Here is a 26366-nt window from a genome sequence, read left to right as displayed (position 1 = left end):
GGTATAACTTTCTTCACATTAATTCTATGACAAATGTTCATTTTGGTGTCTAGTCACATTTCTGTGGGGTCAGTGAATTTGTTTAAACTATTAGCAAAGTTGGTTAGGGATTAACATAATTCGAAATACAAGATGACCACTAATATAGGTGTGAAGTTATGGGCAATTCTGCGAAAACATCAACCTCCAGGTGAAAATACAAAACATACTTTCTGATTGTGGTTTATTGTTATTTGGCAAGGCCAAAGGCCCCAAATAACTAAACCGTACTGCACAATTCATATATGTAAAGTATTATTCACTGATTCAGCTACTAAATAGATCTGAGTGGCCGGGGAAAAAATGCTACATTGCAAAGACTGTAGCTGTATCAACGTACATAAAAACTATTAGCAATTAAACCAAATTAGTGGTGTTCAACATGGGACTAAATATGAATTTCCAAAACTGTATACACAGCTTTTCATGATAGTTTCATATTTCAGTCATACTGTGCTAGTGTCTCTACGAGAACTCAAGTATTTGAGCACGGGCCGAGTCTAGAAAGACTCGATTCCGTTCACAGGACTCGAGTACCTGTGCAAGGAAGAGCACTCTTATTTAATTATATGTGTAACGTCATTTTGCCATAAGTTTGCAACCGGTTACATTATAGGGCTATGAGAAAGTGTGAAATACAATACAATGACATGATTTGGCACCCATGTTCAGCGCTGGAATTAAGATGCATAATGCTATTTTACTTTATTCCTTAGTCTCATCGTCATCTAGTGTAAGTATCTGGTACTCGCGTTCGGGTCGAGTTTGACCCTCGAGTACTCGAGTCCAATATTTTGGACTCGTGGATGCCCTATACTGTACCTTTTTCAGGGGTGGTGGTACAAATGTCACATGTGTTGCTGCAAAAGCATTTTTTTCGTGCACAAAGCGGAGAGAAGCTTTGGTGCCAAGCTGGATTTTCTGTTGGCATCTGATGAAGGCTTCTTGCACAAGAGATGAATTAAAATTATAATCCTTTCCCACAAACCAAGGCAACACCCGTGACTTAATGGGTAACACACGTGACATCCTGGACAAAATGTATTTGTCTTGTTCAGATTTGTAATGTTATTAGTTTATCTAATTGTAGCTCGATGTCAGGATTGTTTAGGATAGATGGAGTGGGGCGGATGTTCTTTCTTTTCTTTTAAATTGATGTCACATGAATGGAAATTAGAAGAAACAATGATGTCAAAATTAAACAATAATCCTATTAATTTTAACAATTCATGAAACTCCGTATATACCCTGTATAACATATTTGCTGGATCTAGCATTGGCAGATAATCTGCAAACTAAATGGTTGGTTGCGACTGATCGATGCTGTGTGAATTTGTATGGGACTACATATATATTTGAAAACTCATACTTAGTATTGTACATGTATGTTCCTTGAGAAAGGTGGGATCTGGCTCAGTCGGAATAGTAATCGTCTGAGGTTCTTTAGTCGTAGGATCGTGGACCTATCCTCTGATTGGATTCCCCCACACCTCCGTTTCAGCCACTGCGCCACAACTGGTATGTGCTGTGTTATCTATGGACATGTGGATATAAAAGATCCTTTGTTGCTAATAGAAAATTACAGCAGGTTTCCACTAAGACTACAGGTCAAAATTATCAATCATTTGACATCCAGTAGCTATTGATTAATAAATCAGAGTGCTATAGTGGTGTCACTAAACAAAATAAATGTTTTCTTTTCATTGCTTAAAAATACCCTTAAAGGTTGGGGTCATGTTTAGAGGAGGTTAGTCAGAATATCTGGAAAACATTGTCTTCTTAAAAGAATTAGTTTCATTTGCTGTTGTCTACCCTCTGGCAGATATTTTCATTTTAGATATTCCAGCCAATAAGGATGCATCCTTAAACAGTTATCCATTAACCGATCTTGTTCTTGCCAGAAATCATGAAGCTTTTATGCTCCAATGAAAACAAAATGTCACTGAAGACATTCTTTTCGCTTCAAAAGCACACAAATGTGCGTTCATCTGCAAATCATAGCACAGATAAATATATTAATATCTCGCCACCTTGGTTGCACATAACATATATATAACTTGCTAAGACCTACTCATCAAAGCGTATCCTTGACCTGTTCAGAGCAATACTCCAGGCGTTGGCGAACCCTCCTGTAACAATGGAACCTTGGATTAGGACGGCCAGTAACCCAGCAAAAATGACACCAGCCTGGAACGTGTCAGTCCACAAAACAGCCTTCATGCCGCCCTGAAACAGTCACAGATTTGATATTCATTTAGAACAACCAGTAGCGTGTATTTTGAGTGAACCGTTACCTTCAATATATGATATAACAAAATGGTTCTGTTCTGACTGGTTAAAAAAATGTCAACGTCCATCTCTCTCTCTCTCTCTCTCTCTCTCTCCCCTCTCTCTCTCTCTCTCTCTCTCTCTCTCTCTCTCTCTCTCTCTCTCCCTCTCTCTCGTCTCTCTCTCTCTGTTTTTCTTATGATGAATGTTACACTGTTTGGCGCTCCCCAAATTATAACAAATGCTATCTTAATGTGTTTCTTATGCTGAGAAAAACAGCCAGTAAAATTTTAGATACTTCTAAATCTCCATCTCATGTATAGAAATAGAGTCATGGAGAGAACAGGATCTTCAAATTTGAATGGCAGCCATATTGGATTTATGCAAATGAAACCTGTGTTGACACTTGTTGATTTTAAATATCCAATTAAACCATTGTTATCTTATGTGTTATCCATGATTTAAAACTTTAAAATAACATTTTAGTTGTAATCTACTTTTCCATCTACAAGTGGAGATATGGTGAAAAAAGAATCCCCAATGGTTGAGCGGTGGCCATATTGAATTTATGCAAATTAGGAAATGTGTCATCAAGCTGATTCGTCATATGTATGGTCTCACACACCAGAAACATAAAAAAGAAAACATTGCATAGGCTACAAATCTAGGTTAAGTACATTAGCTTCAGACTATAACGAATATGTTGTCAGTTGTAACGAACAAGGGCTCTTTACCAGACATTATAGCTCCTAAATACAGGAGCATAGTATTAGTTCGCATAAAACTGACGTGCTAGCAATGAGCGGCGAAGCCGTGGATATAATATGTGTTAGTTTCAGTAACCTACATTTGTTTACGTCTACTTTTTTCTTATTTTTAAAAAATAATAATGTATTGTTTTTGTTTGGCTTCGCTTTGTTTTTGAAAAATGATGTCCAAGCCTGTGATAAGCTAAATTAACAAGTTAAAAATACTTTTATAGTCCTTAAAACACAGTTTATAACACAGTTTATAACACAGTTTACCATAGATGTGTAAAATGTCACCACTAGTCCAACAGCAGATACAGAACCCCACAAATCGAAGCCAGTCACTGAAATTTAGAAATATATATCTTATCCTTTTCTATCAACTTTATTCTGTTGTATTTATCAATGTGTTTATATAAAAGTATAATGTAAGCTTGATGCATATGCTGCGACATAGAAATCGTCAGCGCAACATGTTATAGTTGAAAAGGAACTAACCTATGTGCTGAAATACTACCTGTGTTGCTGTTAATTGTAACATACAACAATGATCATTTACGATAAATAGTGTTTGTTAAAAAAATAATGACTTAAAGCAGAGGCAGTACGGTAGCTGACCAACTAAATTATCAGTAACATTGCCTAAAAATATATATTTTGTGAGAAAGAAATGAGGGAACCTTTGGTATTGTAGACTAAATTTCAATCACTGTAATTATCAAAGTACAAAGTACTATGGGACTGAATGTCAGTAATGTGAGATATAATGTTAGTAACACGGTTAACTGATACTATGGGTGACGGTTTCTCTCTCCCGTTACGGGTTGGTGTGATACTTTGTTTCATTCCATCAGTATACAGTTAATTTGTCCAGACATGTTCTTTTTTTAACTAGCTACACTGGTGTACAAATAATTTTTAACATCCAATTTCAGTTTTCAGTTTTTATTTATTCTTATCTGACGCAAGTTTTGAAAAATATCTGTAAATCAGCTTATGATATTGAGCATTTGTTAAAGAGAGGAAACCTGCCACATTTCTTCATTGGAACTTGGAACTCGGAAAATGGTTTAACGTGCACATTCAGAGCATGCTGTTGTAGCGCACGCCTGTCCTAGGCGCAAGTACCGGCCTCAGCTGGTTCCTCCGTCCAGGACAGGGAAGGGTTGGAGTGGGTGAAGGAGGGACCGCCTGCACTGGCAGGTGCAAGGGAGCACCAGCAGTCCAACCGTAGTCGGTAACAAGCGCGGGATTTCTTCATTAGTAGTAAGGGATCTTTTATATACACTATCCCATAGACAGAATAGCGCATACCACGGCTTTTTGGTATGCCATTCGTGATGTACTGGCTGGAACAAGAAAGAGCCCAATGGGCCCACCGACGGGGCCGAGTGCTTCAAATTCACCACTGGGAATACTTCCCGCCCACATAAAAAAGGGGAGGTTTGACATTCTCAATATTTTCGCGCGTGTTTGATAGTGAAATGAAGTCTTTGTATTACTTAATGCTCGTTTTCTGTACGGTTGTAGCAAATATCTATATACATGTATTACAGGATTTAAGCTGGACATCCAAAATTAGAAATGTTTGGCAAATTTGGTCAACAAATATTTAGCCAAATTCTTATTCAGTTAGCCAAGCAGCCGAAATAGTGTCAGATCCCTTTATTATATATTGATAATTATTATTACATTTTGTATTAAATATTCCCATCTCTTTTACTGCCCGACGCCATATAACCGTAAATAAAATGTGTTGAGTGCATCGTTAAATAAAAAATTTCCTTTCTTCCTTTCATCTTTTACTGTATACACTGTAGATTGTTTCCCCTGTTTTAATGGCATATGCATTATACATGTATAAGGTTATTTAATGTTTGTAATACCAATGAACTGAATGTTTACGGGTAATAAAGTAAAATATATAAGATCTAAAACCTACGTGGTTTTCTAATTAGCCATTTTGCGAATTAAAGGGACTATAGCGAGTTTGCAAAATTTCGATATTTCCTTTTCACGCAACCCAGTGGACTATTCAAAATGGGACTGTCTTTCCAGTCTGAACGACAAAAACGTATTCACGTTCAAGACCGCATCTAAAGCACATTGATTTATTAATCATCGGCTATTGGATGTCAAACATTTCGTAATTTTAACATATACCGTAGTCTTAGAGAGGAAACCTGCTACATTTTTCCATTAGTAGCAAGGGATCTTTTATATGTACCATCCCACAGACAGGATAGCACATTCCACGGTCTTTGATATGCCAGTCTTGGTGCATTGGCTGAAACGAAAAATAACCCAATGGGCCCACCGACGGGGATCGATCCCAGACCGACCGCGATTTATCACTGGGTTAACTTTTCCGCTATTCTATTCCAAAACGTTGTGCTGTGTTTTGTTTTGATGGGTTTGTGTTTGTTTGTGTGTGTGTGTGTGTGTGTGTGTGTGTGTGTGTGTGTGTGTGTGTTTAATCATCCGGTACACTAATAAATGAAGTTAGTGAACTATGACGGGGAAGAATTTAACTCAGTCGCATTAAGTGCTTGGGTCGTAAGTTTGAAATTCCTCTGTGGTACCCATAAAGTTTCTTCCCGTCTTAACTAGCGCCTCACGACTGCCATATCAAAGGCCGTATGTGCTGCCATGTCTGTGGGAAAGTGCATATAAAAAGAGAAAAATGTAGCGGCTTTCATCTTATGTCTTATCCATGTTTGACATCCGATAATTTGTCAAAATTACCAAACGGTTGACACCCAATAGCCGATGATTAATAAATCAATGTGCTTTAGTGGTGTATTTGTCGTGCTGGGGTGTCGTTAAACATCTATTCTATTATTATTACTGATCATAATTTTGTAAATTTTACAAAAGGTGTTCCGCTTTTTACAGCTGTATAAACTAGAGCGATGCCAAGACATATTGGGGGTGGGAGGTGAGGGTGGATTTGACGATAAAAAGGACACACAGACCAACTCGTCAAAAGGGCACCCTGATAGGGAAAAAAAATTAAAAGAGAAAAAAAAGGACACGAATATTTTTAGGGGAAGTTAGTACTCTCGTTCCCACACTAGATCCGCCTCTAAGAAGACTTTATATCACTGATGTCATTGCATTTTTTAATGATTCCATGCCCACTTATTATGAGATTTTTATAGACGCTTAATTTCTTGTTTGTGCTACTTTGCACGCAACGACGGTACATTTTCACAGACGATGGCAGATGACAGGGTCTGGGGAACAAGATAGGTAATATGTTAATTCGCCTTTCAACTGAGAGCCCAGTGCATATCCGATCCGCCCCCCCCCCCCCCCTTGCATCCGAATCCTCCTTCGCTTTACTGTAAAATAAAAAATAAAAAATAAAAACATAGTCCCAATACAGCTTTCACGAGATATATATGTATTTGTTTGTTACAAATAACGAACATTTCTACAAGTATTACTAGATTCTTACAAATACCGCTAGATTATTATAGTCTGCAACATGATTTGTTTTTACAAATAGGACTACTTTCTTACAGTATATACCATATAAGCACATTTCTACTGAAGTAGCACTGGATTTTTACCGTCTGTAAAATGAACATTTCTACAAGTACCACTAGGTTCTAACAAATACTGATCTATTCTTACCTGCCATAATAGAACATTTCAACAAGTACCACTATGATGTAACAAATACTGATGGATTCTTACCGTCTGTAAAATGGAAAAAAAAATTAGGTTGTAAACATACTGATGGATTCGAATCATCTGTAACATAAAAACCTAGGTTGTAAGACATACTGATGGATTCTTACCGTCTGTAACATGAAAACCTAGGTTGTAACACATACTGATGGATTCTTACCGTCTGTAACATGAACAACTAGGATGTAACAAATACGGATGGATTCTTACCGTATGTAACATGAAAAACTAGGTTGTAACACATACTGATGGATTCTTAGTCTGTAACATGAAACATTCTACAAGTACCACTATTGTCCGAACCAAATTGTTAACAACTACAAAAAATTACTCTCCTACCTTTAATTGCCGTTAGATTTCCTCCAAAGTTTGTCCAGACACAAATCGCAAAAAAACCACTACAAATATACAGATTCCACACACTAGACGATGTCGCCGATATTGTCTTTGCTGAGATTGCATAGGGAAAAATACATGCAGTTTTCTGCCGTCTGCAATGTTGCTTCTTTATAGAATACTCTTCAAGAGGGGTGAAAGCCTCCAAAGTATGTGACACAATTACTATGAAATCGATGATCTCTACTGCGTCTAGTGGTATCATTAAAATAATAATAATAATAATAATAATAATAATAATAATAATAATAATAATAATAAATAATAATATGACGTCATCACGTTTGCTTTTATATCATAACATGTTATGACGTTGTTAGATTAAGTCCTATCCTTTCACCCCTCTTGAAGAATATTCCATAAAAAGTCAAAATGGCAGCTGATACAAAATTACATGCTTGTTAATACTATCACTAACCCTAAACCTAAACTGAATGTTGGAACGATCGGAAGTCTTGCCAAAACCTTTATTTTGACCATTCGTAGGACTGCAGTTTAACGACGGATTATTAACGACAATATATACATCGAAGACTGATTAAATGAGTCAATAAATTCCATTACAATGGAGGAAAAGTGATTCTTAAACTCTTACCTTCGTAGAATTTATATATCAGTTGAATTTTGATGGATTTCGGCAAAAAATCACTTTCAATACCATGTGACGGTTTCGCAGGAAAACACTGATTTTACGTCAATCATAGGCTCCGCATAGTTATCATCGCTGTTAACACACGTCAGCTGAAGTATATGTTTACTATGATTATAATTCATTTGGGGGAGACAATTATTTTAACTAATTTTAATGCTAACTATACAAAAACGTTACACATCGAAAAAAAGTATGTTGTCTAACCTAATGGCGTCTAAGCAAAGTTGGGCCCGCGGTTTTTGAACCGCGAAACATGATTGGTCCAGCGCGGTTGTCAATCACGCCGTACGGAGGGGTCAATTTGGTTCGGACAATAGGTTCCAACAAATACTGATCGATACTTACCGCCTGTACAATGAAGATGAGGCTTCCAAGAATGCGTACCCACTTACAATCTAAATACTCGGTAAAATCACTACAATGGCGCTGCGAGCATTTGAACGCATCTGCTAATCTATTAATTACAATTAGTCTTTTGTCTTTGGGTTTAATTGTTTTCAGGAAAAAAGGGAAATTTTTTAATTGGCCGCCATATTGAATTTTTTCGCGAATTAATTTTCTCAAAGTAATAGGAAGTTTTTCACAGTGTTTTTATTGATATTTTTATAGCATATTGCATTCTTGAAGTTTTTCTGACTAAATGACGTAATAATTTTGTTTGTGTGGGGGAGGATTTTAAATTTACGGTTCGGCTCCAGTGCAGAGAAATAAAGTATTTTTTGAAAGTTCGAAATACTTTGCGTTTATTTATTGTGTTTTTCAGGGAACAGTTCCCGGTATGTCATTTCGTGAGAATGATGGGGCTATGGGGGAAAGTCAATCCCCGGATTTGCAGGTTAGCCCGCACGAAGTAGGCCACATTTCTATTCTGACACCTCCTAGTTCCGGGTACGTAGACAGGAATTCTAGGTATCACCGTTCAATAAGTACGGGGTCCGGTACTGTAGAAGGGGGGACATCGTTGACGGGTGGTCTTGGTATTTATCCGGGGGAGGGGACAAATGCCCATAGGGGCAGTTTGGTTTTCATCCCAGAGGGGGGTAACCCACCCAGGGGTGACGTTGCTTCCTATCCAGAGGGGAGTTGCCCGAAAGGGGGTGGTACTTACCCATGCCCAGAGGGGGGTAAACCGGCCAGGGGTAGTCGTGATTCTTACCCGGAGGGTAGTTACCCGAATAGGGTTGGTACCATTTCACGCCCAGAGGGGGATAACCCAAACGGGGGCGATTTCGGTCCGTCATCGGAGGGTGGTTACCCACACAGGAGTGGTCCACTGTCATACCCAGAGGGGGGTACTTGGCACAGGAGTAGTCCCATTTCTTGTGAGGAAGGATTTAACCCCCAAAGGGGTGGTTCTACCGTTCACCCACAGGGGAGGTCGATGTATCAGGGTTGTGTCCCATATCGCCAAGGAGGGGGTGATGTAGACAGGGATGGATTTAATTTTCATCCGGAGGGGAGGTTCCCAGTAAGGGGGGGGGGGTGCGCCGGAGGAAAGGTTATTTCATTTCAACAAGAAAGTGGAATATGATGGCAAAAGTAGTTGGAAGGCTTTTGAAACCAAATTTCAATACATGGCCGAGTGTGCGAACTGGCCCCCACAGCCGTGTAAAGAGGAACTTTGTTTTTCATTACAGGGTAAGGCTAGTGAATATTATGCCCTTATATTGGCCCCCCAAAACCTCCGGTATACAGAGATTATGCACAAGCTGGCGAAACGATTTGGGTCGTATGATATGTCGAGTTCGGCTCAGATGGAGTTTTTCACGGCTAAACAAAAACCAGGGGAGGATATCAGAGATTGGGCGGACCGGGTGGTAGTTCTAGCAAATAGAGCGTTTCAGTGTCTGCCCGACGACTTTATGTCTTCTCAGGTAACGACCAGATTTTGTCAGGGTTGTGAAGATGTAGCGGCGGCACATCATTTGTGCAATGCAAATCCCCGAACTCTTGACGATGCTATGGATACGTTGTTACGGTGGCAGTGCACCAATGCGGCGCTGAATGCTCGATCTATTGGTAGAATACCGGGTAGTACACCGTTAGAGGCTCGTGTGTCCCGCATAGACGGATGGGGACACAGTGATAGGAGTACAATCAATAGGGAGCTTAATCCGGTGGGAGACAGTTTCAGAGATAGATTGGATTTTTTGTCTAGTCGGGTGGATGAACTGTCAATCGGTGGACAGCGGGTCGCTCAAATGAGTGTTAGTAGAAACACTGGTAGCCTTGGGCGGGAAACGTCTAACGCCCCCCCACTCTGCTATGGAGAGACTAGAAAGGACGGGTCGCATTTTGGTACCAACAACAGGGGGCAGTTCCAACCTAGGGATAGGTCACCTTCAGTGGGTAGAAGGGAGGGGTCTCCTTCACCACAGGGAAGGGAAAGGGTGCCTCCTAGATGTTATCTTTGCAATGAGGTGGGACACTTTCGAAGGGAGTGTCCACAGTGGAAAGGAACGAAGTCGTTAAACGGGAAAGGGCTGGGTCAGTAGGCCTTAACCCAGTCCAAGAGTAGTGGTAGACGGCCTCTAGCAGGTATGGTACCGTTGGGTACCGGGTGCAGGGCTGTCGGCACCAAGGGGGTGGCTGGCAGTTCTGTAGGGAAGAAATCTGTAAGTTGGGGGGGGGGGGGGTGTAGAGATATGTACACGTCAGAATTCGGCGTCCATCCAGAAGCCAACTTTACAGTGATCATTGTATCATTATCATGCCCGAATACCAGACCCCTGGGGGAGGGGATATGTGTCAAAACATGAAAATCGATGTAGCCTTGGGAGAAAGTAGCCAGGATAAAGTTACATGGTGTGACCAGGAGACGAGTATGACCTCGGAGGAGGCGGTTGCAAAGACTGTCGACATCGCAGGGGGAGCACCTGGAAAGGGGGTGGCTGTAGAAAATGCGGGCGTGACAGTGGGGGAAACGGGTGAGGTGGCTGAACAGGAAGGGCTAGCATCGAACGAGTCACATGTAGATCGGACTGTTGAAAATGGGGTGACCTTGGAGAGTAGCCGAGATAGGGTTACGATAGGGGGTAACCAGGGGAAGGATGTAGTCGTAGAGACTGTGGACGTAGCGGCGGTAGCACCTGAAAAGGGGGTGGCTGCAGGAACCACGGATGTGGCAGTTGGGGCGACGGGAATGGCGGCTCAAAAAGAGGGGTCAGTTTCGACAGTGGTGGTCGAGGGGGTGACGGCACATTCTGGGGGTGTAGATGACGATGTTAGGGACAGCCCAGGGGTGGGTGATGTTCAGGATAAGAAAATGGTAGTAGAAGAAAGGAAGGTAATCGTACCTCCAGAGAGCTGTCCAATGGAAGGGCAGATAACAGTGGAGGCGGTAGAGACAGAGAAAGGGGAGGCAACACCAGTCATCAAACTTAAACCTGTAAGCGCTGGGCCTATGTTCTCTGTACCTGTCATTGTAAATGGGTGTTCTGTAAATGCCACAGTAGATACTGGGGCGGAGGTGAATATCATTGCTGACCGAATCTATGATAGCATGGTGACTAAGCCTAAGGTTATTCGGGCTGTATCTTTGAATACCGCAGGCAGAGAAATGAAAATGGAAGGGATTGTTGTAGGTCCTGTGACCTTGACACTGGGAGATACCAATTTTCAGTCCAAAATGTATGTAGCCCCAATCGAGGATGATATGTTGTTGGGTTTAGACTTCTTGAGGGCTTGTAATGCAAAGTTGGATTTACAGGCAGGCACTTTGACGGTTGGGGGTAAATCCATCTCTATGGTTTTTGGATTGATTGGCCAGTCGCCAGTGGTGGCGAAGGTTAAGGTGCTAGAAAAGGTGGTGGTACCGCCAAATTCAGCGAAACATTTTCCCTGCAGTTTGAGCCGAAGTATGCCCACATTTGTGGTTGAGCCGAGCACGGAGTGTGTATCGACATTGGCAATGATGCCATATACGTTCCAGGCAGCAGGCAACAAGGCTAGTGTGTGTCTGGTGAATTTGGGTGATAGACCAGTAACACTCCAGGCACAGCAGGTTGTGGGGCATGCTATGGAAGCAGCACCGGTGGTAAATCACAAATTGCCGCCATCTGCTACGGTAAAAAGGTTGAAAGAATCTCAGGGTGAAAAACAGGTGGTACCTGAATTTTTGAAAAACATGTACGACAACTCCTGTAAAGAGTTGAACTCTGAGCAAGCGGAAAACCTGGCCGCTTTACTGGTTGAGTACCAGGATGTGTTTGCCCAGAGTGATTTTGACTTTGGCTCATTTACCACGATAGAGCACGAGATAGATACGGGTAATGCCCGGCCTGTCAAGGCAAGAATGAGGCGAACACCCCAATGTTTTGTCAATGAGGAAGAAGCTCATTTACAGAAAATGCTAGATGCAGAAATAATTCAGCCATCTGCGTCGGAGTGGGCTTCTGCTCCCGTACTGATTCGTAAACGGGATGGAGGGGTACGGTGGCGTATTGACTATAGAAAGTTGAACGAGGTCACTGTCAAAGACGTGTACCCGTTACCACTGATAGATGAGTGTTTAGACACCCTGTCTGGAAATATCTGGTTTTCTAAACTGGATGCTAATTCAGCATATTACCAGATTGGTGTTAAAGCAGAGGACCGGAAAAAAACAGCTTTTGTCACAAAGTATGGCCTTTTTGAGTTCGTACGCATGGGTTTTGGGTTGTGCAACGCTCCGGCAACGTTTGCTCGAGCCATGAACTTGGTTTTGAGAGGGTTAACGTGGAATGTGGCGTTAGCATTCTTGGATGATATTTTGGTCATGGGTAAGGGTGATCATTTGACTAATTTGCGGTCAGTCTTTAACAGATTTCGCGAATATGATCTGAAGTTCAAACCCAAGAAATGTGAACTGTTTCAAAGGTGGAATTTCTGGGTAGAGTGATAGGTCCCAACGGGGTAGAGATGGGCACTGGATATGCCGACAGTGTTCAGGAGTGGCCTATTCCCCGGTGCACAAGGGAGGTAGAAAGTTTTTTGGGCTTTGCCAACTACCATCGCAATTTCATAGCTAACTTTGAGGAAATTGCAGTCCTTTTGTACGAGATCACGGGTAAAAAAGCATTTATGTGGGGACCTGCTCAGGAGGCAGCTTGGGTTAAACTAAAAGAGGCACTGGTATCCACTCCGGTGCTAACATTGCCCAACAAAGATGACCCATTCATACTTGATACGGATGCATCGGACAAGGCAATAGGGGCAGAGTTGTCTCAGCTGCAGAACGGCACCGAAAGAACGGTTGCTTATGCCAGCTGTAGCCTCACCTCAGAACAGAAAAAGTACTGTACTACCCGGAAAGAATTGTTGGCGGTTGTAAAGTTTACCCGTCAGTTCCGCCACTATCTGCTGGGTAGGAGGTTCTTAGTGCGAACTGATCACAACAGTTTAACCTGGTAAACTTTAAGCAACCGCAAGGTCAATTAGCCAGATGGTTAGAGGAACTGGGTCAATATAACATGCAGATTCAACACCGACCCGGTAAGCAGCACATGGACGCTGATGCCTTATCACGACTGCCTTTATCACAACCATGCCCAGAATTTAAGGCAGGTGTCAGACTACAAGACTTGCCTTGTGGGGGCTGCAAGTATTGTGCACGAGCCAATGATAATTGGGGCTCGTTTTTTGACAACGTAGATGATGCAGTACCTTTAGCCACCAGGGTGGATCAACCGACACTGGTACGGCAGGTGGTTTCCGCTGTGACTGAGAGTGCATCAGTGGTTCAGAGTACTGAGTTCCAGCAGTTGCTCACTGGGGGTATTGAGTTCGACCCCGAGCCCCAGGGTGCAGGGCCATTGTGTACACATATAGATGTAGGTGTGGTCCCTAACAGAGTGCTGTCAGTAACTATTACTGAGGACAGTTCGGGTGACAACTCCTTTGTGGGGTACTCGGCTGACCAGATGAAAGGAAAAGCAGCGTGAGGATCGGGATTTGAGACAGGTTATCCAATGGTTGGAGACGCAGGTAGTACCCAGTGAGGCAGAATTGTTTCTGGGCGACCATGAATCTAAGTGCTATTGGATTAACCGGGACACGTTTCATTTAGATGAACGTGGGGTCCTGTACAAACGGATTGAGGATGATTCGGAGAGCAGAGAACTGCTAGTTGTACCCCATTCCTTGCGACGGGAGTGGCTCGGGGTAAATCATGATATTCCTGCATCAGGACACCAGGGCGTGGAACGTACCAAATGCAGAATGCGTGCCAGGTATTATTGGTACGGTATGTCTAGGGCTGTAAAAAACTTTGTGTTTACCTGTGTACAGTGTAACCGTTGTAAGAAGGGTAATAGGAAGGCGAGGTGCCCCATGAAACAGTTTCATGCGGGGGTCCCTATGGAGAGGGTACATCTCGATTTCTTGGGACCTTTACCCAAGACTGAAAATGGTAATGATTATGTACTCATGATGGTAGACCAGTTTACAAAGTGGGTAGAGTGCATACCATTGCCATCCCAGACAGCTGAGGTGACAGCAAGGGCAGCTATCAATGAGTTTTTCTCGAGATTTGGCTACCCTTTTGAGATATTCACTGATCAGGGGAGAAATTCTGAATCGGAGCTATTTCAAGAAGTGTGTAAACTGCTCCATATTCATAAAGCCCGAACCACACCTTATCGTCCATCTGCTAATGGACAGGTCGAACAGTACAACCGTACACTCATGGATGCCGTTCGATGCTATATTGACAAATCTCAAACCCGGTGGGATGATAACCTGGCTCAGTTGGCAGGGGCTTTGCGCTCTGCGGTGAACCGCCACACAGGTTACACTCCTAATCACCTTATGCTGGGTAGAGAGGTCCATCAACCAGCAGATCTCATGTTCAGGCCCCCTGTAGAGAAGCAGCCGGCACATGTTGATGAGTATGTGGCCCAGCTTGAAGAATCCATCAGGAGTGCACATGAACTGGCTAGGAATAAGTTGGGTGAGTCCCAGAAAAGAATGAAAAGGGACTATGACCTGAGAACAGCAGAACACAAGTATTCCAAAGGGGACTATGTGTATGTGTTGGACACGGCTGTTCTTAAAGGGGAAAACAAAAAACTTAGCCCACCATGGAAAGGTCCGGGACTGATAAGGGAATGCATTTCCCCTTATTTGTACAAAGTACAACTCCGTAAAGGAGTGTCAGTGATCAACCATGACCGATTAAAATTGTGTAATGATCGGAGGGTATCACCATGGTTAGATCGGGCAAAAGGGGAGTTACTGGGCCAAAAGAAGAAAACAACAGAAGAGGGTAGACAAACTAGGGGAAAAACAAAGAGCCAACAAACTTATTGTTTTTGTATGGGGCCTTATACAGGTGAATTCATGATACAGTGCGACCGGTGTAAAGAATGGTATCATGATGTGTGTGTGGAGGTAACCCCGGAGGAGGGTAGATTGATGGACTTGTACATTTGTCCCGTGTGTGGAGCAGACTCACCGCAGTGAGTACCGTCAGAGGGGTGGTGAGTACGGTGTGTTCCATGTTGTGCCTCTTAGGACTAGTTGCACTTTCACTTATAGTCGCCCCTCTTCTGTAGTTCCTTTCTCCTTGGTTGTTGTCTCTATGCACTGCTTAACCACGCTTTACTGTGCTTGATTGTTGTGGTTGGTGTGCTCGTTGATATGGTGCTTAATTATCTCTATTGTTATTTCTTACTTTTTATTAATTATGGTTGATTTTTGAAATTAAGTATTGTCATTATATACCAAATGGACTGGTTGGTGAGTATGTAAATTGTTTTTTTTAGGTTATATTGCATGACTTGCTGATTTGCTAATTAAAGTATGTATTTGCTGATTTTCTGTTTATTGGTTCCATGGTGTTGTACTTGCTGGTGTGGGGAGATGAGGTGCACAGATAGGTTCCCGACAGAGGACACTTTAACTATTCATTACGGTAGGTTGGCTTGTTTGGGTTAGTATTATTTAGGTCCATTGGAACTGTTCTTTTCTTTCTCATAGAAAATGAATCACGAGGACCAAACAGTTGTGGGTAGGTGGGGGAGTGACGCTCCCCCCCTGCCTGACGAAGAAGCACCAGCCGAGGTGGACCTACCACCTCCAGAAGCACCAGCAGAGGTGGAGCCACCACCTCAAGAGGAGTCAGCCGAGGTGGGCCCATCACCTCATGAGGAGCCAGCCGGGATGGGCCCGCCATCTCATGAGGAGTCCGTCGAGGTGGGTGTGTCGCCTTGGGAAGAGGACCTGGGGGAGGTAAGTGTGTCTCCACCGGCGGCGGCGGGGTCGTCACTCCAATCGGAGGATTCCCTGCCCGATGTCCCCCCTTTCTGTTTTCCTAGGCTGATAGACTTAAAGGAGGGCTCTCCCCCTCCAGGATTCTTACCCCGGGGGAGAGGACATGTGGGACATGGACCCGTAAATTATGGGCACATGCCCTGTCAGTACACATCCCGGGAATCTTGGGGGCAGCAAATCCATGTACCCCAAACCTGGCTACCATTCGGTGGGCGGCAGTGAGAGACCTGGCAAGGAGGGTCTGCGGACCGTCGGGTACTCCGCGTCAGTTGGCCAGTAGACTGGGACCATTGATCCCGAGTATGGTGGGCCCGTCAGAGGTGGACGTGCCCGCACTACAACAGATGGCCCGTTTTCTAAACGAGCCATCTCAGCAGTTTACTCTACATCCAGTGTTGAGCATGGCTGCGCTCATACACTGGAGAGCGTTGTTACATGCGGTGGCGTTGTTGTCCCTGGAGGACCGCCGTTGGTTTTTGGGATGGTCGGCTCAGGGGTTAGATATTTCTGCGGGGGCAGAGATTCCTCACGACGACGCCCCGGGAAGGTTGGTAATAACGGGGAGCGGGGAGTCTCCGTTGGCGGAAGGGGACACTAGGGTGGTCTCAGTTGGGGCAGAGCCCGGTGAGAGCTGGGCGGCTTCTCCTGGGCCAGTATTCAAGGGGAGGGATCGGCTCCAAGGGGTGGATGCCCATTTTCATCCAAAGTCTTGTGCCCGGGTAATGAAACTGGGCACAGATCCCAGTTAGGAGAAAGTGGTGCGGCACCACTATCCACACCGTATTCCCTGCCCCGTTATTGATGTGATGGGGGTGGGAGTGGGGGGTGGGTGTCAGTGTACATCGAGCCGGGTCACTTTCCACCTACGATGGAATGTTACCCGGCCTGGAAAGTGGTGGTAGGGATTCATCCCCGGTTTGCAACCACGGTCCAAGACGCGGTTAGGGGATGGGTGGAGAAGATGGCCACTAAGAATGGGGTGGCTGTCTTCATTGGTTTTGACTTTTCAGCCGACGTGGGGACGTGGAGGGCCCAGGAGTTGTTGATGAAAGCACTCCTGGAGGCCAGCAAGCCGTCCACGCCTGTAGTGGCGAGTTTTGTGGGGGGGAATTGGAGTCGTGGCCCTCTCGCGGCTGGTATCCTTCTTCTCCAGGAGAGGTGCCCCCCAACCCAAAAAATTCACTTAACCTCTTTCGACGGGGGGTGCCAAGCAGTTACGGATGCCTGTAGGTTGTTCCCGGAGGCCTATTTTGGGGTCTCCGGGAAGGTGTTTGCATTGGACGGGGAACAACGCCAGGCAGTGGCGCTTATCCCCCGTCGATCGTCTTCTATTGGAGACAAATGCTCCTCATATCGGACTGAGGGCCAAGGTCCTAGCGGCCCGAGTTACCTCGGAGAGGTGGCAGCCGAGGTGGCCAGGGTTCGAAACACATCCCTGGAGGCAGTACTACAAAGCACTGTTTCCAACGCCCGGCGGTTGTACGGGCTGGTTAACCGGTAAACAAAACAAAAATGGGGGGGGGGGGGGGGGGTGATTATTAAACCAGTAGGCTATATGGGTTGTCTGTACGGAACGGGTTGGTACCCGGCATTAGCTGGGAACAACCTTCCATATCATAGAGATATGTACTGTATTTAAAATATTGAACATAATTATTTCCATATGGTGGGGGATTTTCACTGGTGGTATATTTCAATTATGGTCTGCTAGACAAGAGAATTAGGGCTAAATTCGAATAACTGTATGATATGTCTAATTTTAATGTTTTATTTCAGGTCTAACAATATTATCCAGTTAAATGTATTTCAGGTGAATGGTTGGTGTTCAGCATCCACTTGGGGAACAGTTAATTGGGTATGGGAGACCTGTGGGTAAGCAATAATAGAAGATGTCCCAGGAAGGGGGGGTTGGATTTTGGGTAATTGGGAACAGACCTGATTTTTAAGGGGTCTTTTCTCAGGTAAGTATGTAATACTGAGAAGATAAAACAGGACATAAAATTATATTTTTCCTGGATGATGCGGACCTTTTCCATCTTTTGTGAGGGGGAGGGAAGGTATCTGCCATGAAAAATCCTGTTTTATCTTGTTTTCCTTAGGGAGAGGGTCCCAAATTATTTTGTGGGGGAATAATAGTTAATTCTCAATTAACTATTGCCAATTTGAGGGATAATTATTTGAATTATGACTCTTTTTTTTTAGTAAGGATGGTAATTAGGAGGCCAACATCATATAGGGCAAAATATGATGGACCAGTTTTTTGTTAGGTTTGTGTAATATAATGTAATATAGTTGCCTTGACTGACATTTGCACAAAAGGCTGAGTTGGAATTTATTTAACTGTTAACTTTTAAGTGTTTAACTTTTAAGTGTTTAAGTGTTTAACTTTTAAGTGTTCAACTTTAATTGTTATTCAAGGAGTAGTTCTTGGTGTTTCATTATTAATATTCATGGATGTGACTCCAACTGTGCTTAATGCATAACTTTAATATTCCTGGATGTGACTTTAACTGTGCTTAATGCATAACTTTAATATTCCTGGATGTGTGTTTAACTGTGCTTAATGCATAATTTGAATATTCATGGATTTGTCTTAACTATGCTCAATGGATAATATTCGTGGATATAACTTTAATGGCTTTTCTGGATGCCACCGCCAGATAAGTCAGTATCTGTTTACAAATATGATATGACTGTTTCTTTTGGGGGGTAGTCTTAACCTATAACAACAGGAAACCCTGGATGTTTCCACAGAACCTGTTTATTCATGGATGGTTGTTGAATCCTGGCCCGGATGAGTCCGAGCCAGTAACCTGCTGGTGAAGTGTTTGATGTTCCCTGGAAATTCGGGAGGTGATCTTCTCTTCTATAAAACGGGGGAGAGAGTGGTGACTCGCGACCAGTCGACGACCGGATGTCAAAGTTGGAACTGGTCCGCCGCCTGACACCCTTGGAGACAAATAATCTACTGGTGCCTTACCATGTAGGGATTGGCGGGGAAAAGGGACCCACCCATTGGACGAGGAGCGTCACATGGGCACAAAACGACAGCAGACGATTCTGGAAGGCGAAGCCCCCACGCTTGCGACTGAAACCGTGAAAACGACCAGACGCTACTCACTACCAATAATCTGCTAAACCGTAAGTACACCTCAATTACAATCTAAATACTCGGTAAAATCACTACAGTGTAATCAAAAGCTAAATTCAACCGAAAATCAAAGATATATTTTTATAAATGGGCTGACGTAATTAGATTCGATGGCGTTGATAAACAAGACTTATCACCTAAAATAAACCCAAAATTAATCACCTGACCAAAACTGGCGGGGGGAGGCGAGGGGAGGTTAACTGGGGGTCGCTTAAATACATTCCTAAAACTGAATTGCCTCAAAAGAGCTGGTGATACCAAGTCGATGAAACACGGGGACGAATATGTACCCCGCCGATGCCGTTGCGAATACAAAAGTCAGACAGAGCCACAGAAACATGGTGTTGTAGTTGTAGTTGTACATCTCTGCGGGGACGCCCAGCAACGTTAGCGCCGACATGAACGTCACACACAGAGACAATGCTACGGGGATGATCTGCATGTTCCGTCCGGCCAAGAAGTATTCTTTACTTTTCACGTTCTGCCGGTCTTTAACTGCGAAGAAGACACCAATGCCCGCTGAAACGAGCTAGGTCGCGGCGAATAAAACAGTCGATGACGCCAGTGTTGATGCTGTAGTCGCCTGCAACCATGTTTATAGACTGTTGATCGTTGACCACTTTACTTCTACAAATATCCTTTTCTTGTGAGTTCTCCTTTAATCATTAAACCATATAAATCCATATGTGTAATTTATTACTCCAGCGGTCACTCGTAATGGGGAAAATATTTATTTTTCATATTTTCTCAGTAAAAAAAATATTCTGCATTGGTTTAACGAACACCCGTAGCCTATTGGACGATGTAACGCCAACAAACCAATCATCTTGTCGGTACTAAAAATGACGTCATCATGATTTGGCAAAGCACATACAATGACGTCACGTAGTTTAAAGCGTTTGCGTTTACGTCTTTCTGGTCCTGTGCTTATAAAACTAAAGTCCAGACTTTAACGTAATGCTATTTGAATGGCGTTGCCATGACGTTAAAGTCTAGACTTTAAGGTTTATGAGCACGGGGCCAGGTTTCAGTGTTAAACTTGTAATAAAATGGTAGTTTAATGCAATTCATTATAGAGGTTATTTTTTAAATAGGAAGGGAAAATAACGTATGTGAATTCTGTATTTATTGCATACCTTCTTTTATGTTTTAGAGAAATGGTTTTTTAAGTTAACGTCATAACAACACTGTTAAATCTATGATCTGCGGCAGCCTTGTGTAATGTTTCAAATACGATGTGACGTCATTTGTAAATCATATATGACGTCAGTAAATAAAAGGCGCTAACTGCAGTAAAAAAGAAAAAGGGAATTTCTAATTTACAAATTCCGGTCCATATCGCACATATGTGCAATACAAAATAAATTTATCACACGGTTTCAAAATGTCTTTATCACTATAGTAAGATTGAACAGGTATGTAATAATATATAGAACTTTAGGTTTTGAAAATTATCTGTGAACCGTGATTAAAATACAAAGTTAAAGCAATACCCAGAACAGTGTAAAGTGGTTTACATCGTTTCTATATATATATATGGGCGTGTAGCTGATGTATATTGAACATGGAAGCTTTTTTTTTAAACCCAAATAGCTGGGGTAATAAATAAAATAACAAACCCGGTACCAGTTATTATCAAAGTTATGTCCCTTGTGAAATAATTTTCACTTGTATACCATAAATGTCTTTCCACACGAAGTGGGTCCCAACCTGATCATGGTGAACGGATGTATCAGCTTAGATGGTGGCTGCTGCTGCTGTTGTTTTTGTTTTTGCTGCTGCTGCTGCTGCTGCTGCAAAGGTTTATTTTCAGATTCCAAGAGTCCATGTTTATTTCGTACATGTATGCCGAGTTAGGTCGTGGGTCAAAACATATTTTTCTTCCGCAAATGTGACACTAATTCACCATCTTGTCTGTTCAACTACTCAACGTGAAATGACGTTGTCTGGCCCCTGTGATTCCTTTTATAGCCTTTTTAGAAATGCTTCTGCCGTTTCGGGGTTTTCCAACCCGTACCACTTTGTTGTTGTTGTTGTTTCTGTTTCTGTTCGACCTTGGATAGACCATGACGACATTGGGTGCCGGGGGCTTGTTCTATTCCTCTTTTCCTTTTTTTCCACGTGGGATCGTACAGTTCTAGGCACACACAAACACACACACAAACACACACACACACACACACACACACACACACACACACACACACACACACACACACACTTCAGTTATCTAGGATTGTCTAGGACAGTGGGATAGTGCTTGGGGTGAGATTCTTTGCTCTAACACTAGTCCAATAGTCCATTAAGGTTTAAGCACGCTATCCTGGACCCACACACGTCAGCTATCTGTGGCTATCTAGGACAGTGGGGATAGTGCTTAATTAGTTATATTCTCCACTCTAACAATAGTCCAATAGTCCATTAAGGTTTAAACACGCTATCGTGGACAGCTATCTTGGGCTGTCTAGGATAGTGGGATATAATAGTTAGTGAAAAGGCTGGGTAGTGACCCGTTGAAACCCGGAAGCGAACCCAGTACCTACCAGTCTTAAGTCTTAACCACTACACCACTGAGGCCGATAATAATGTGGGTTTTTGTTTTTGACATACAGCAATATTTCGGGCATTTCTTTTGATATCACACTCCACGCCATCTATAGCGAATCCACGCTAACTCGACGTCAAGACGTGTCTGAACTCGTTCTGGGATGACTCATGGCCATCGTCGTATATGGGCATGTTTCAAACCTTTCCATCCCTGGATGTCCACAGCTGCCAAACCCATTAACCCAGTCCCCCATGTCGTGGAATTTCCCCCCGGATGTTCGCCAACTGTCGACTTCCGCACCGTTTCCTGTATAGATCCCCGACATCTGCCAAACATATTAAACCCACGCTATCTTGCCATCTGATAGTCATTAACAACTTCCGCATCATCTGTTTCATGTATAGACCCCCGACAGCTATCAAGCCCATTAAACTCACGCTATCTTGCCATTAACGACTTCCGCATCATCTGTTTCATGTATACCGGCCTCGGTGGCGTCGTGGCAGGCCATCGGTCTACAGGCTGGTAGGTACTGGGTTCGGATCCCAGTCGAGGCATGGGATTTTTAATCCAGATACCGACTCCAAACCCTGAGTGAGTGCTCCGCAAGGCTCAATGGGTAGGTGTAAACCACTTGCACCGACCAGTGATCCATAACTGGTTCAACAAAGGCTATGGTTTGTGCTATCCTGTCTGTGGGAAGCGCAAATAAAAGATCCCTTGCTGCCTGTCGTAAAAAGAGTAGCCTATGTGGCGACAGCGGGTTTCCTCTAAAACACAGTGTCAGAATGACCATATGTTTGACGTCCAATAGCCGATGATAAGATAAAAAATCAATGTGCTCCAGTGGCGTCGTTAAATAAAACAAACTTTTTACTGTTTCATGTATAGACCCCCGACAGCTATCAAACCCATTAAACCCACGCTATATTGCCATCTGATAGCCATTAACGACTTCCGCATCATCTGTTTCCTGTATAGACCCTCGACAGCTATCAAACCCATTAAACCCACGCTATCTTGCCATCTGATAGCCATTAACGACTTCCGCATCATCTGTTTCCTGTATAGACCCCCGACAGCTATCAAACCCATTAAACCCACGCTATCTTGCCATCTGATAGTCATTAACAACTTCCGCACCATCTGTTTCCTGTATAAGCCCCCGACAGCTGCCAAGCTCATAAATCTGACCAACATCCTGTTATCACAGAGGTCGGGTTCCCACGTCAATCCCACAGCTGCCAAAGTCATTAACCTAGTTAGGTCAGCGTCATGACGCTTCGAGAGGTCAGCGTCCCCGTTACGTCACACCCCACGCTTAGAAGTCAACCAATCAGAAGAGGCCACGCCCCCTAGAGGTAAACTAATCAGAGCGCAGGACAGATCACGTGACCTAGCTCATTTGCATATTTTGGCTCTCAAGTGACCCTGGCACTACTTCCATTTTGTTTTTGTCAATAAATATTAAGGGACCCAAGTACTATACGCATGCAAAGTGGCATAATTTTATCACAAAGTGCACAATTTTCCTTCTTACCCGTCTCACTAAATTCCTTACAGGGGGCGAAACGACTAATATTGACTTACATATAAAGCGGCCCATATACGATCAGTATTGTTGCACAATATGTTGATGTTAACAATAGTATTTACCAAGTATGGGTGATCGATTTGCGCAATATATTGAACACAATCAGTCGGGTTGATTTTTATTGAATATGTTTTGGTAAATGTTGTTATCCAAATTTGGTCATTTTCGTTTAATTTGGGCAAAACTCAGCCTGCAAACTCCACCCTCACCCCACCCCCTTAACAAAAAAATGGGAGTCCGTACACTTTCAATAAGGAAGATTGTGTATTTTCTAACTTATATATTTCACGTTTGATACTTCTTAGCATAGTCATTTCATGGTCGAACGATTTTTCATGGAAAGCCTCTATATACTAGTGTCACCACGACTACTTGAATACTCGAATACTCGGGCACGGGCTGAGTCTAGCAAGACTCCTGTACCCGTACAAGCAAGAGCACTTTCATTTAATTATATTTTTACGTCATTTTGTTATATGCTTGCCGCCGAATAAACCCGGGGGGGGGGGGGGGGGGGGATGGGATGGGATGGAAAAGTGCACTCGGTGTGCTGTAAAAGGTTTGCCACTTAAAATCATATCTAAATATCACAACCTAGGTGGACAACCTTGCCAACAAATTACTGGAAATTTGTTATTCGCTGTTAATCATGATTCCCCTCTGTGAAATTTACGCTTTGTTTTTCATTTTCCATGATCCCCCCGTTATTGACTTTGTGAACTTGCGGTCTTAAGGAAGCAACTGCGGTAACGTCGCTTCGCGCTGACGTGACGTGTCTTGTGGTCCCCGGCTGACTCAACAATGTTTCTTGCCACATCATTTTATTTTATAATAATGAATTGAAATATATTAAATCTATATTATAATATACACATGTAACGTTGTTGTTGTTTTTTGTCACTCAGTATACACCATTTTCAGATAAGTTGACAGAGTTGGTGAAATGGAAGGTATGTTTTATAAGACTTATATAAGACACAGTCTAAAGATTATGATTTGTTTCACATGGACTTAGTCAAATAGTGTCTTGTAGGAAAGTTATTTGTTATCAGCTGATTTCTTTTCGGACACCCATGACCATGTGATGCACTCGCCAGAAGGGAGGTAACACCTACTAGCTGTTAATTAAAGCGACGAAGAATGTACATATAATAATGCACAAAACATCCTTACGCAGTTCAGGTGCGAATCCAGAAGGGGGGGGGGGGGGGGGGGGTGTCACACGATTGCTGTGACCCCTAAATAGTTTTCATTCATGTCGCACAGTAGCTAGATAATAGTATATTGCTAATATTGTACGTTATTAAAAGCCCAACAAATTAGGAATTCCTTTAAAATTATGTTAAATCTATTTTTATTTTCTGGTATATTTCATAACAATTTCAATTCAATTCAAATTCAATTTCAATTTCAATTTATTGCATATTACCAAACTATCTGGTGTCAGCAAACAGATAAAAACAAACAAACATACAACATCAATAACAACAATAATTAATAATAATAATAACAATAATAATGTACAGACCAGACGGAGAAACAAAAAATTTTGGAAATAAAATTACTATGTAATATTAAAGTATATTATAAAAATAAAATGCTCAAAGTACTTGGAAATAATTAAATTAAATTACTGCCCCACTGAAAGCTGGAACAAGAACTTTACATTTAGAAATACAGCCGTCAATAAATCCCATTATTATTGATAGATTTCGAAAAAGCCTTTGACTTGGTAGACTGGGATTTTATTCACAAAGTACTTAAGTTTTTTGGTTTTGGAAGGTCGATTCAGAAATGGGTCTACTTATTTCAGAGAGATAGCCAATCTAGTGTCCTTGTAAATGGATTTGCTTCATGATTTTTTAACCTAGCAGGGCGATCCTATGTCTCTCTATATGTTTCTTCTCTGTGCAGAAATATTAGCCAGACTATTAAAAACAATAATAATATAATAAGGAATAAAACTTGGTAACATTGAATATTCATTTACTCAATTTGCAGATGATACAACAGTAATATTAGATGGAACGGAGAAAAACCTATATGGTCTTAAAGGGAGGGTAAACTCAAATAAGAGCCTTATGTGTTGGAAAGATGCATAATCGGACGACCAATACGTACCATTAAAAACGCGTAATTTTAGAGTTAATAAAAAAACATGATTATTCCTGGGGCGGCCATTTTGTTTCGTTTTTGTGACGTCCGGTGGTATAGCTTGGGGCGAAGTGACGTCAGCTCCATCCAAATCCTCTAAGCACAGTGTAAACAAACGCTCTAATTTACGACAAGGCGCTTCGCTTTTGTCAACCTGACTTGTAAAACAACATAAATGACTTGATAGTATAATAAACTATTTAACTAAATATATCTCAATTTGCATCAATAGAACGAAATGGAGTTATAGTATTTTTCTCTTTAAAAAAAACCCAAAGAATTTTTTTTTATTATTAGGCCTATTGGTAGGGTACGTTCGAGCAAAAACGACCATTCACGATACCCAAGTGATCATTTTCTTTTCTTTGGGACTACGTAATTGGTCAGTTTTGTGATTTTAGATGGGAAAGTCTACTTAATAAAGGGTTTTACAAAATTACTTACAGTAATAAAGCAGGACGGCTGATAATGCCCATTACAATTTGAGGGATGTCTGCGCGGCTATCAAACAATTCCTTGTGATCTTAATAAAAGAGGCACGTCCTTTTAGTGTGTCTAGACACAGTGTCTGGGGACCGTCTAAATATACACCTGCCAATCAGGAACCACAGGTACAGGCTACGGAAAGAAAAGACCAATTAACCAAGAAAACACTCCGATTATTATTTCAGTACGTGGGTTAATTTATGTACAAAACATAATACAGTTATTTTAACACTTTGACAACGGTGGTTTATTTTGTATTGAAAAATAATATATACTTGTTGTTGGCTTTCTGAGATGGATATTATTACAGAACAATGCGATGCATCCGCAGAAACCAGGTATGTTTTGTTTCTTCAGTTCGAAGATAATTCCTGATGTGACAC

This window comes from Gigantopelta aegis, chromosome 8, assembly GCF_016097555.1.
Source record: "Gigantopelta aegis isolate Gae_Host chromosome 8, Gae_host_genome, whole genome shotgun sequence".
In the NCBI taxonomy this organism is placed as follows: Eukaryota; Metazoa; Mollusca; class Gastropoda; order Neomphalida; family Peltospiridae; genus Gigantopelta; species Gigantopelta aegis.
Note: the sequence above shows the minus strand (reverse complement) of the source record.